The 10,931-nt window shown below is 49.2% G+C and overlaps 1 long non-coding RNA gene across 1 annotated transcript in view; it reads right to left on the bottom strand.

Annotated features, from left to right (window-relative positions):
• Positions 1–10,377: 10,377 nt before the first annotated feature.
• LOC144736173 (uncharacterized) overlaps positions 10,378–10,931 on the bottom strand; it is a 32,056-nt gene continuing 31,502 nt past the window's right edge. The window contains exon 3 of the long non-coding RNA XR_013588721.1: positions 10,378–10,919. This is a non-coding gene — a long non-coding RNA (uncharacterized LOC144736173). The remainder of the gene's footprint in view (positions 10,920–10,931) is intronic.

The following is a 10,931-nucleotide window of genomic DNA, read 5'->3' as shown; positions in this document are numbered from 1 at the left end:
TGAGTGAATGAATGGTTGAGTGAATGGTTGAGTGAGCGAGTGGTTGAGTGAGTGAGTAGTTGAGTGAGTGGTTTAAGTTAGTGGTTGAGTAAGTGAGTGGCTGTATGATTGGCTGAGTGAGTGAGTGAGTGAGCGAGTGGATGAGTGAGTGGCTCGCGCGCACCTTGCGTGCGTTGTCCAGAGTGCCGCGCCCGCAGCTGCTCCAGCGACTACGCCATCTTGCCCAGCCCCTCCTGGCGAGCACGCAGCATGCCCTGGAGCTCCCATCACATGGTGCTGGCAATCTGAGACACCCGCCTGTAGCACACACACAGAAGAAGAGATACGGGAATGGATTAGGGCGACCCGGGTGACGAGAAGTTCACTACTTCGCCCGGTATACAGGAGGTTGTAGGTTAGATCCAAACCCTGACGCTTACATATTCAATTCTGCTCGTCCAGGCGGGGAGAATCCAATCACATTTATTCGATGCGATGTTTCTCATGGGATATAATAAGCGACAAAATTTGGACCCCAAACCGAGAGGATTCTGGGATGTTTGTGTTTTTTTGGCAATAACTCTGGAAGGAAACGTCGCAGACCTATCAAGGTGGGACTCGTCCAGCGACATAATGGTTGAGTGACTGGTTGAATGAATTCGGGAATGGTTGAATGAGTGAGTGGTTCAGTCAGTTAGTGGTTGAGGGAGTGAGTGGCTGAGTGAGCGACTGGTTGAGTGATTGAGATAGTGACTGAGCGGCTGAGCGGTTAAGTTAGTGAGTCGTTGAGTGAGTGTGGCTGATTGAGTGAATGGTTGAGTGAGTTAAAGAGTGATGGTTGAGTGGTTGAGTAAGTGATTAAGTGAGTGAGTGGTTGAGTGAGTAAGTAGCTTCGTGAGTAAGTAGCTTCGTGAGTGCGCGGCTGAGTGGTTGAGTGTGTGGCTGAGTGAGTGGCTAAATGAGTGAGTGGCTGAGTGAAAGGGTGAGTGGCTGAGTGAAGGAGTGAGCGGCTGAGGGAGTGAGAAAGTAATTGGTTGAGTGGTTGAGTAAGTCATTAAGCGAGTGAGTGGTTGCTCTAATGATTGGTTAAGTGAATGGTTAAGTGAGTGGTTAAGTGAATGGTTAAGTGAGTCCCCAAGCCGAGAGTATTCTGGTGAGTCGTTGAGTGAGTGGTTTGGTGAGGGGTTGAGTGAAAGGTTGAGTGAGGGGTTGAGTGAGCAAGCGAGTGGTTGAGTGAGTGAATGGTTGAGTGAGCGAGCGGTTGAATGAGCGAGTGGTTTAGTGAGCGAGTGGTTGAGTGACTGAGTGAGTGAGTGGCTGAGTGAGTGGCTGAGTGAGTGAATATCTGAGTGAGTGAGCGGCTGAGTAGTTGAGTGAGTCGTTGAGTGAGTGTGTGGCTGAGTGAGTTTGTGGCTGAGTGAGTGAATGGCTGAATGAATCACAGCTATGATAAAAATGGACATCAGCATATAAGTGGTCTTGTATTCACTCAGTAAATGAAGTTTAATATAAAATTGTACACTCACAGGATCGAGATGAAGATGACATTGCACATCGGAGTAAACCGAGTCGCGGCTATGATGAAATTTTGCATTAGCATAACATTGATTTACTAGCATACAAAATGACTTTTTGCAGAGCGATTTAATACAAAGGTCTGATAGACTACATGAATTTATTTTTTTATAAAAAGTACATACAAACCAGGCTTGCTGCTGTATCGACTGAGTGGAATCAATACAATTAGTATCAATTCACAATCAACAAAGACCATATATGGGAAAATCTCTGATCGGTGATTTTGATTGCATCGTATTGCAGCGCCCCTTTGATGATGTTATAAAGCACTTGCCCCAACAGTCTGTTAAAGGCTACACGTGGATCTTTGTGTGCGAGTAGCTCACAGATCCTTGAGAGATCTGAACACTGTCCGATCATCAGCGAGCTCCTCCGGCAGGCGAGGCTGCGTTGGCGGTTGTCTGTGCATTAAGAGGTGTTAACTATCCCACGCAGAGAAGTCTGTTTACAGGACATAAGAGGTTCTTCACGTACCGTGCCCCGTGTCACCTGAATGTTAAATGGGGCTCCGGTAATTCAGTGTCCACCGCCGAATCATTTTTCACCATCACCACGCGTCCATTAAGGCCAATGTGACGAGGCCATAGATAGACAACGCGTTATAACGGGGTGGGGGGGGGGGAGCAAGAAAAACGTCGTACTACGTGACATCACAACACCCTGCACACAGCCATAGTGGCTGATTAGGGTGCGCATCATTTACGAATATGTGGTTTAAGTGGTTGAACGTAGATTTTGGTGTAAATTGATCACGATGCTTTGCGTAGCCTGCATTTAAAATTTCATGCGTGGGTGCGTGAGCAGATATGAGTGGGTGAGTGCGTGAGTAAGCCGGTAAGTGAGTATGTGGGTGGATGGAGGGAGCTGGGCGGGCACGGCATGGGCTGGAGTGGAGGTGGACTGATGCGGTACGGGAGGATGTGGAGCTGAGTGGGCTTTGTCGACGACTGGTACTGGTGGTGTCGAGATCGGCCTCTGCAGGGAGGCTCGTGAAGGATGCTTCTACTTGGCAGTTGGCGACAATCGCCCTCCAACAACAACGGAGGAGTGACATTCACAACAACGAGCGGAACACCGGATGATAAATATGCAGCAATTTGGCACAGCTGCCAGTCATCTCAGTCGGCCAACCCATGGCACCTGGGTCTGTTCCAGGACCTCCGGTCAGCGAGCCTTCGACACTTCACGTGGCTTCAAAGTGCACCTGGCCTGGCACAGGCGCTGTGGTGACGTCACTGTCACTTATTGGCGAATGGTGACGATTGATAATGCAGCGGTGGTTGTGAGAAATGCCATTTTGGGGGGGGGGGGGGGGGGGGGTGCCAACCCTGACCAGCTGTGAACCACCTCACGTTGCCCGCAGCCACCAGTGGCCACGGGGAGTTCTGGATGGGTGCGAGGGGCTGGTAACCCCCCTCCACCTTCAACTAAATCACCACACATTCACGTGCTAGCCCTTGGGTCTCTCTGTGAGTCGATGGATCTCTGTGTGGTGAGTCTATGGGTCTCTGTGATAGTCCGTGGGTCTCTGTGAGGTGAGTCTATGTGTCTCTGTGTGGTGAGTTTATGTGTCTCTGCTTTGTGAGTCTATAGGGCTCTGTGTGAGTCTGTTTGAGTTGGTGGTTCTCCGTGTGATGAGTCTATGCGTTTTTGTATAACTCTATGGGTCTCTGTGGGGTGAGTCTATGGGTCTCTGTGGGGTGAGTATATGGGTCTCTGTGGTGAGTCTATGGGGCTCTGTGGTGAGTCTATGGGGCTCTGTGGTGAGTCCGTGTCTTTGTGTGGTGAGTCTATAGACCTCTGTGCGAGTCTGTGGGTGTGTTTGAGTCTGTGGTTCTGTGTGATGAGTCTATGCGCTTTTGTGTAGATCTATGGGTCTCTGTGTGGTAATTATATGGGTATGTGTGGCGAGTCTGTGGGTCTCTGTGCGAGTATGGGTACGATTAGGTCTATGGGTATCTGTCTGGTGAGTCTATGTGTCTCTCTGTGGTGAGTCTATGTCTCTGTTTGGTGAGTCTATAGGGCTCTGTGCGAGTCTGTGGATCTGTTTGAGTCTGTGATTCTCTGTCTGATGAGTATATGGGTCTTTGTTGTGAGTCTATGGTTCTCTGTGCAAGTCTGAGGGTCTGTGCGTAGTGAGTGTATAGGTCTATGTGTGATGACTCTATGGGTCTCTATGTGATGGATATCTGTGGTGCACATATCCTGGCACAAGCGCCGTGGTGTAGTCACGACCACTTAGTGGAAAAAGCTCCTCCCACTACTCCTGCTTGTTGTTGTGCTCGGGAAGGAGATAAAACTAGACTAAAATCTCAACGATTTTAATTTTACCAGGTAAGGTCCACTGAGATAAACATCTCTTTTATTATGCACTTTAATTTAATTCACTCTGTCTGTTGTTGTCGTTGTCGTATCCTCAAATCTTGCAACTCAATTTTAACCCACTTCCCAATGTGGTATCGACTGACAACTTGGTATACTTATGTCATACTGATGCATAAACTACATTCTATAAAAAAGTATTTTTAAACATTCATTTTTATATGTTATGTTTCGGCTTGGGTCTAATTGTCCACGCTCAACTGACGTTGGCTGTAAATCACCACGATCCCTTACGTTATGGCAAGCCTCGGGGCCACTTCCTGGAGTCGTGGTACATTTCATTTAATTAAAGCGTGTTTTAAAAAAAAGTTATTTTAAATATTACTCATTCAGAAGCGACTTGGCACCAATGATAGCTCAACTTAGTGGCTCATCATCACGTGTAATTTATAGCAGCCAAACAATTTCGATTTAAAGCTTTCGTGACTGCAGGGATTCATCTTCTTGGTTCTTTCAGTAAAGTCACGTAAATAGAAAACCAAAAAATAAAAAAATTAGTAATGAAAATAAAAGAAATAAGAAATTGCTTTTATTATTTTCAATTAATCTTATTTTGTATATTTTTTTATTTAAAAAAAATAGATTTTTTTTTTCTATTTACGTAACTTTACCAAAAGAACCAAGCATATGAATTCCTGCAGTCACGAAAGTTTAAAGTCAAAACTTTAAACGAATGTTTCTTAATGTGGAGAGAAAAACCGGAGGACCCGGAGAAAAATTCACGCGACCACGGGGAGAGACAGAGACACGCAAACTCCAAATATACAGCAGGCATCAGGGTCGGGATCGAACCTACAAACTCCTGTATACCAGGCGAGGTAGTTAGGGGGGAAAGCAGAGACAGCGAGAGGGAAGATAATTAGTCAAACTCACACTCAGTATTACTCACCAACCATGATACACTCACCATCACACTCACCATGATACTCACCATCATACTCACGCATTCACCATCATACTCACCATCATACTCTCGCATTCACCATCATACTCACACACAATCCCACACACATCAACAGTCGCCATTCACCACTACGTGGCGGTGACGTCACCACAATAACCCAGGTGCCATGGATTGACGGCTGTGCCAGGCTAAGTGCAGGAGGAGGTCACGGGCCAGACTCAGGTGCCATGGGCCGACTGCTCTGCCTGGCTCGGTACAAGAGGAGGGCTAGACCCTGGTGCTATGGGTTAACTCGTGTGCCACCACCTGCACAACCACCACAGTAACAACCACACAACTATAATCACAACAATAACCACGACCAACAACTGCAACCACAACTATAATGTAACCACAACTATCAGCCACGCGGCCATCTGGGAGTGCCTCTCAGCAGCAGCAGCAGCAGGGACGAGCTCTGCTTGAAGCTGCGCCGTGAACTCCGCAGAACGTGACGGCTGTGGGCCAGGCGCCTCCTCTGTCTCCTCCCACCGCCGCCGCCACTGCTGATGTGGACACACCGCGCGAGGTTCTCACCTTCAGGCTGAGTCGACGTAGAGGAGGCCCAGCGAGCCGCCGCTTCAGAAGCTTTCGCTCGCCCCTGACGGTGGCCGTGAGCGGGAATCAAAATCTGCCGCTCGCCACCCACAATCCACAGCGCGCGCCGCCTCCACTCGTCCCCGGCCCCAGCGGAAGTAGCAGCGGGGGGAGGGGGGTGGGGCATGGGGGGTGAGGGGGAGGGGCATGGGGGTGAGGGGGTGGGTCATGAGGGGGGAGGGGCATGGGGGGTTCGCGAGGGGGGGAGGGGACATGGAAGATGGTCGCGAGGGGAGGCAGGGGGGGCATGGGGGGAGGAGCTCATGGCTGTGACATCACGGGGGGGGCGTGGTTACCTTGTACCGCCCCCGCGTCTCGCGCCACTGGCAATTTGGCCGTTAGAGATGTCTATGTAGTTTATACTTTAGTTGTTTACGTGGTGGTTTCGTTACTGCAGCTACATACTATTAACATTCCTTCCCTTTATTAATGCTACCCCTATCCCCTCCCTTTGATGCTGCTAATCCTGCATAATGCACGGGCATAATATGACTTTGAAACCCCCCGCCCACCTCCTACGCATTTCACAAGTAGTACTAATCACATATCTGCATTTTCCATAAATATGCTAAATTCCTCTTGATATGCAAATTATTTTGTCAAGGCGCCCTTCCCCCCTTTCAACCCAGCTTAAATATACGCTCCAAGCGTGGTGGTCTTTCATTCAGACGCTGTCTCCCCGACAGACCTGGCCTTCACCTGAGGACGGCTGCTTGCGTTGTGGCCGAAACGTCGTAAGAATAATTTTATTGTTTTATTTTTATTATTTTATTATTTCCCTTCTACGTGACTTTACCGAAAGAACCAAGAAGATGAATCCCTGCAATCACGAAAGCTTTAAATCGAGATGTAGAGGTGTTACGTACCGGGGTGTAGCAAGCCATTACGTTGCGGTGTCTATATCACGGTCTGTGCGTGGGGTGTCTACATCAACGTCCGCATACAGCCCCGCCCCTCGGGGGCAGTTGGCTATATAAGGCGGTGCGCGAGAGAGCTCGAGGCAGTCGTTGGAGCAGAAGAGCCGTTGAAGATTGAAAACCAGCTCGCAAGCCCTGGGACTTCCCTGAGTCGGTCTTCTGCAGGAGTGGAACCGAGCTGTGGGTGAGTGGTGGCTGTGTGAGTCTCTGTATGTGAGTCTCTCCGTGTGAGTCTGTGTGTGTGTGAGTCTGTCTGTGTGGAACGGTCATGGTGGGGGTATTGAGGGGGGGCATGGGGGTCTCGGGTGGGGGGCAGAGGAGGCATGGGGTGAGGAGCTCAGGTGGGGGGGAGGAGCTCATGGCTGTGACATCACGGGGGGGCGTGGTTAACTTGTACCGCCCCCGCGTCTCGCGCCACGTGCTTCCCACTGGCAGTTTGCCCGTTAGAGAGGCGCGGACAGACCCCAGAGCAGGTGAGGAGTAGAACCGAGCTGTGGGCGAGTGGTGGTGGTGGTGTTAGTCTCTCTGTGTGAGTCTCTCTATGTGAGTCTGTGTGTGTGAGTCTGTGTGTGAGTCTCTCTGTGTGAGTCTGTGTGTGTGAGACTATCTGTGTGAGTCTGTGTGTGTGGAACGGTCGTGTAGCTGACAGCGCGCCGCGCTATTAACTGGGAGACCCCGAGGTGGATTCTCTCTTAAGGCCAACAGCAGTGACGATTATCTGAACCGGTGCTGGGCCTCCCCTAGGTCGACTCAACCTCGAATGAGTACCTGGTGCGGTGTGTAAAGATCGCCACTAGGGAGACAAAGGCGGCCGGGCGTGGTGTCGTGTCAGCCTTCATACGTACTGCTGGCTAACAGCACTTTCCCCTACAGACTGTTAAGTCTCTATGGGGATCTTTGTTTTTATTTCGATTTAAAGCTTTCGTGACTGCAGGGATTCATCTTCTTGGTTCTTTCGGTAAAGTCACGTAGAAGGGTATTAATAAAATAATAAAAATAAAACATAATAAAATAATTCTCACGACGTTTCGGCCACAACGCAAGCAGCCGTCCTCAAGTGAAGACCAGGTCTGTAGGGGAGACAGCGTCTGAATGAAACACCACCACGCTTGGAGCGTATATTTAAGCTGGGTTGGAAGGGTGGAAGGGCGCCTTGACAAAATAATTTGCATATCAAGAGGAATTTAGCATATTTATGAGAAATGCAGGTATGTGATTAGTACTACTTGTGAAATGCGTAGGAGGTTTGGCGGGGGGTTTCAAAGTCATATTATGCCCGTGCAGTATGTAGGATTAGCGATTAATTACGACTTTGTTAACGTCTAGCTTTTCAGTGTGTGGGTCCGGTCTCTTATTTGAGAGGCGGTTGAATTTGGAAATCAAGTTGTCCTTACATCTGGTCGACATAGCGGCAGCTGAAGAGGCAGTCATATTGTCTACATGTTCCCAATCCGATGTGGACATTGTTGCAGTCAAAGATAAGTGTGATTTGTAGAGTGTCTTGTCTAACTGATCTAGTTCGGTGCGCGTAAGTCTGATTTTCTCTGAGATAAGAGCTACGCTAGTTCTATACAGAATTCGTTTAGCATTAGAAGAAGTTGCAGCAGCAGAGGTTAATGTAAATGCGATTGGTATTACCTTAGAGTCGCGGCATCTCTTTAGAAAGATGAGAGACTCGATTAGCTGAGCCTTCTTTGTCTTTGTTGTCCCATACTGGCAGGGGGAGGAGTGGTGGTGTTAATGTTGGTGGTATTAGTGGGGGTGGTGCTTGTGATGGTGGTGGTGTTAGTTTTAGTGATGGTGGTGTTAGTGATTGTGGTTGTTATTAGTGGTGATAGTGGTGGTGTTACTGGTGTTAGTGATGGTGGTGTTGGTGGTATTAGTGGTGGTGGTGTTAGTGAGGTGGCAGGATGCCCTGGTGGTCCCCATCTTTAAGAAGGGAGACCGCAAAGACTGTAACAACTACAGGGGCATCTCACTCCTCAGTGTGCCGGGAAAGGTCCTGGCAAGGATTATTCAACACCGCCTTGCCAGAGATGCTGAGGAAAGGCAGTTGTTGCTTTTTGTGTTTTTCGTATTGTGGGTGACTGGTGAGGATGTGAGTCTGTGTTGATGATGAGAGTCCGCATTGTGAAGTGACGTGTGTTTAGACGTGGGCGTGTCACGCCCCTTCGACTCTGTGACCCTCGCCTCTGTCTCCCGCTCTCCACGCAGAGACCCGGACCGCGCGAGAGACACCGTGAGCTCTGAGCACCCTCGTCTGCAAGTTGCTACCATGGAGGTACATGTGGCTCCTCGACTTGTGTGGTGAAGTATGGGTGGACGTGTGTTCTCCCCTCTGCGTGTGCCTACCTTTGACCTGTATACCTGGATGTGCTTCTCCTTGCCCGCCTGAGTGTGTGTGCGTCTATCAGTGTCTCTCCGAGATCCTGTTGGTGTACATGCCTGTCTACGCGTGAGCATCTACAGCACTGTTATCTATCCACTGATGGATGAATGCCTCGCTCCCTGAGACCCTGCTACCCCTCACATCCTGTGATGGAATAATCCGCCAAGCGCCGGTTTCGTCGCACCATCTCTCTGGCGGCTCTCCTCTCTGATGTGTTCCGTTCCTTGGTTGTCGCTGTTATTATTCTTGACTGTCAGCCATTGTTGTCCATCCTGGCCATGGCTCGTCCTGCCCGAGTCCCACTCACTCCTCAAGCTCTAGTGGTGGACCTTTTTGTGTGTGTGTGTAGATCAGCCGAGCTGGAGAGGCTCGGAGTAACGGCGAGTCTTGCACCACGTGGAGTGCGCTGTCCTCAGCGCGCACCGCCTCCATCCGCAGCAAATCGCCACAAGGTAAGAACAGAAATGAGTGACGTCAAGATGGCCACACTGAATGGTGGGACATCACGATGGTCATGTTTCAAGGGGGACGTGACAGTGACCATGATGCATGGGGGACTTCATGGTGGCCATGTTGCATGGGTGATGTACCGTTCGACTTTTGCCGTTCTCTGGTCTCACACCGGCGAGACAAAGTCATAAAGAAGGTTGTCTCTGGTGCAGGCCAGTCAATTTCAAAGACTGCATATATTATCGGAGCATGTTTGTTTGCATATTTTTCCACAAGTATGTGTGGTAAATGCAGACTTGATGCCTTGCAAAAGGTATCTATTTGGTGTTTGAACATATTAACACCTGTTTTTGTGCCAGAAAGGGTAAAAGCTTTTATTTCATAAAATCCTTGGCATATCTGTGTTATATTTATCTAATTCATTAACCCCGTTGTCAAATCCAAGCAACCTAAGACGTCATCAAAGCTGCATATAGCTGGACATCGAACGAAGATGGTCACTGCATCGCACGTTTTCAGATGTGCTTCTGCAGTCATCTGGAATGCTCTTCTGACATTAGGAAGCCACTGGAGCGATGTTCTTTTAAATCTATAATTTTTGCGAACTTTTTAGTTTATTGTCCTTCCCCCTCACTTCTGATTAGCAGGGTTGCCGAAGCACGGTGCAAAATAAGTTCAACATACAGACATAACTGGTATTGGCCAAAACATCCAAATCCCCTGCAAACTCCTCAAATTGGCATCACACAGCAGACGTAATGGCAGCAGCGTCACCCCCATTCTCTATAAATCTGCAGGAACCTCCTGAAAAGGAATCTAAACAAATGATCACCGACAGCTGTTGTTGTTATTCTCTTGCCTGCAGCAATCCTGGCTCTCTTTGGCTCTCAAATGACCCACCGGGAGAAGCTGGAGCTTGTCGCCATACAGGAAGTATGGTACTTTGCGCTCCGCAACAGATCCCGGGGACCAAACAACGATGGATACGACGACCACGAACATCATTACATTCCGGTGAGACTCGCCACAAAGCCCCCACGCCGTGGGGGCTGTCACAGGCGCAGCGGTCGCGAGGTTCGTGGCTTCTTGTCATTGCACCTGAAGTACCAACCAACCAGAGACAGCACACATGCACTCTCCCACACACTTCACAATCAAGTTTATTTCACAAGCTAAGCCCATTGAGCTAATGAGCTTTTTTTAAGGGTGTCTCAGCCAGCAGACATCAGAGCATTCCACAATTACAGATTTAAGAAAACCAAACACTTAATAAAACAATTATTTCGTAAAATATAGTCAGTCTAAATGATTGTAATTTGGTGCAGGTCCAGCATGAGCACCTCCACTACCGCTATGAGGTGCTGAAGAAGATTGGGTACGGAGGTCAAGGCCAGGTGATCCGGTGCCTTGACCACATGAGGAACACCCTGGTGGCCGTGAAGATCTTGGTATCACCATTGAGGTAAGAATTCAGAGCGGTGTTGTCACAAGGACGACGTTGTTCAGTCCTTTGCTGTGGGCGGCCGTGTGATGAGGTGGTGACAACTCGTGCCTCACAGAGGGTCCCCGGTTCGACTCCTGACTCGGGTGCCCTCCTGCGTGGAGTTTGTATGTTCTCCTCCTGTTCTGGATCAGCTCACTCTTACATTACATAAATTCTTCATTTCACCTGGTAGATGCATTCCTGAAAAGTGCC

Source organism: Lampetra planeri, chromosome 59 (genome assembly GCF_965212315.1).
Source record: "Lampetra planeri chromosome 59, kcLamPlan1.2.h2, whole genome shotgun sequence".
Lineage (NCBI taxonomy): Eukaryota > Metazoa > Chordata > Hyperoartia > Petromyzontiformes > Petromyzontidae > Lampetra > Lampetra planeri.
The sequence above is the reverse complement of the archived record's forward strand: the minus strand, read 5'-3'. Positions and strand labels throughout refer to the sequence as shown.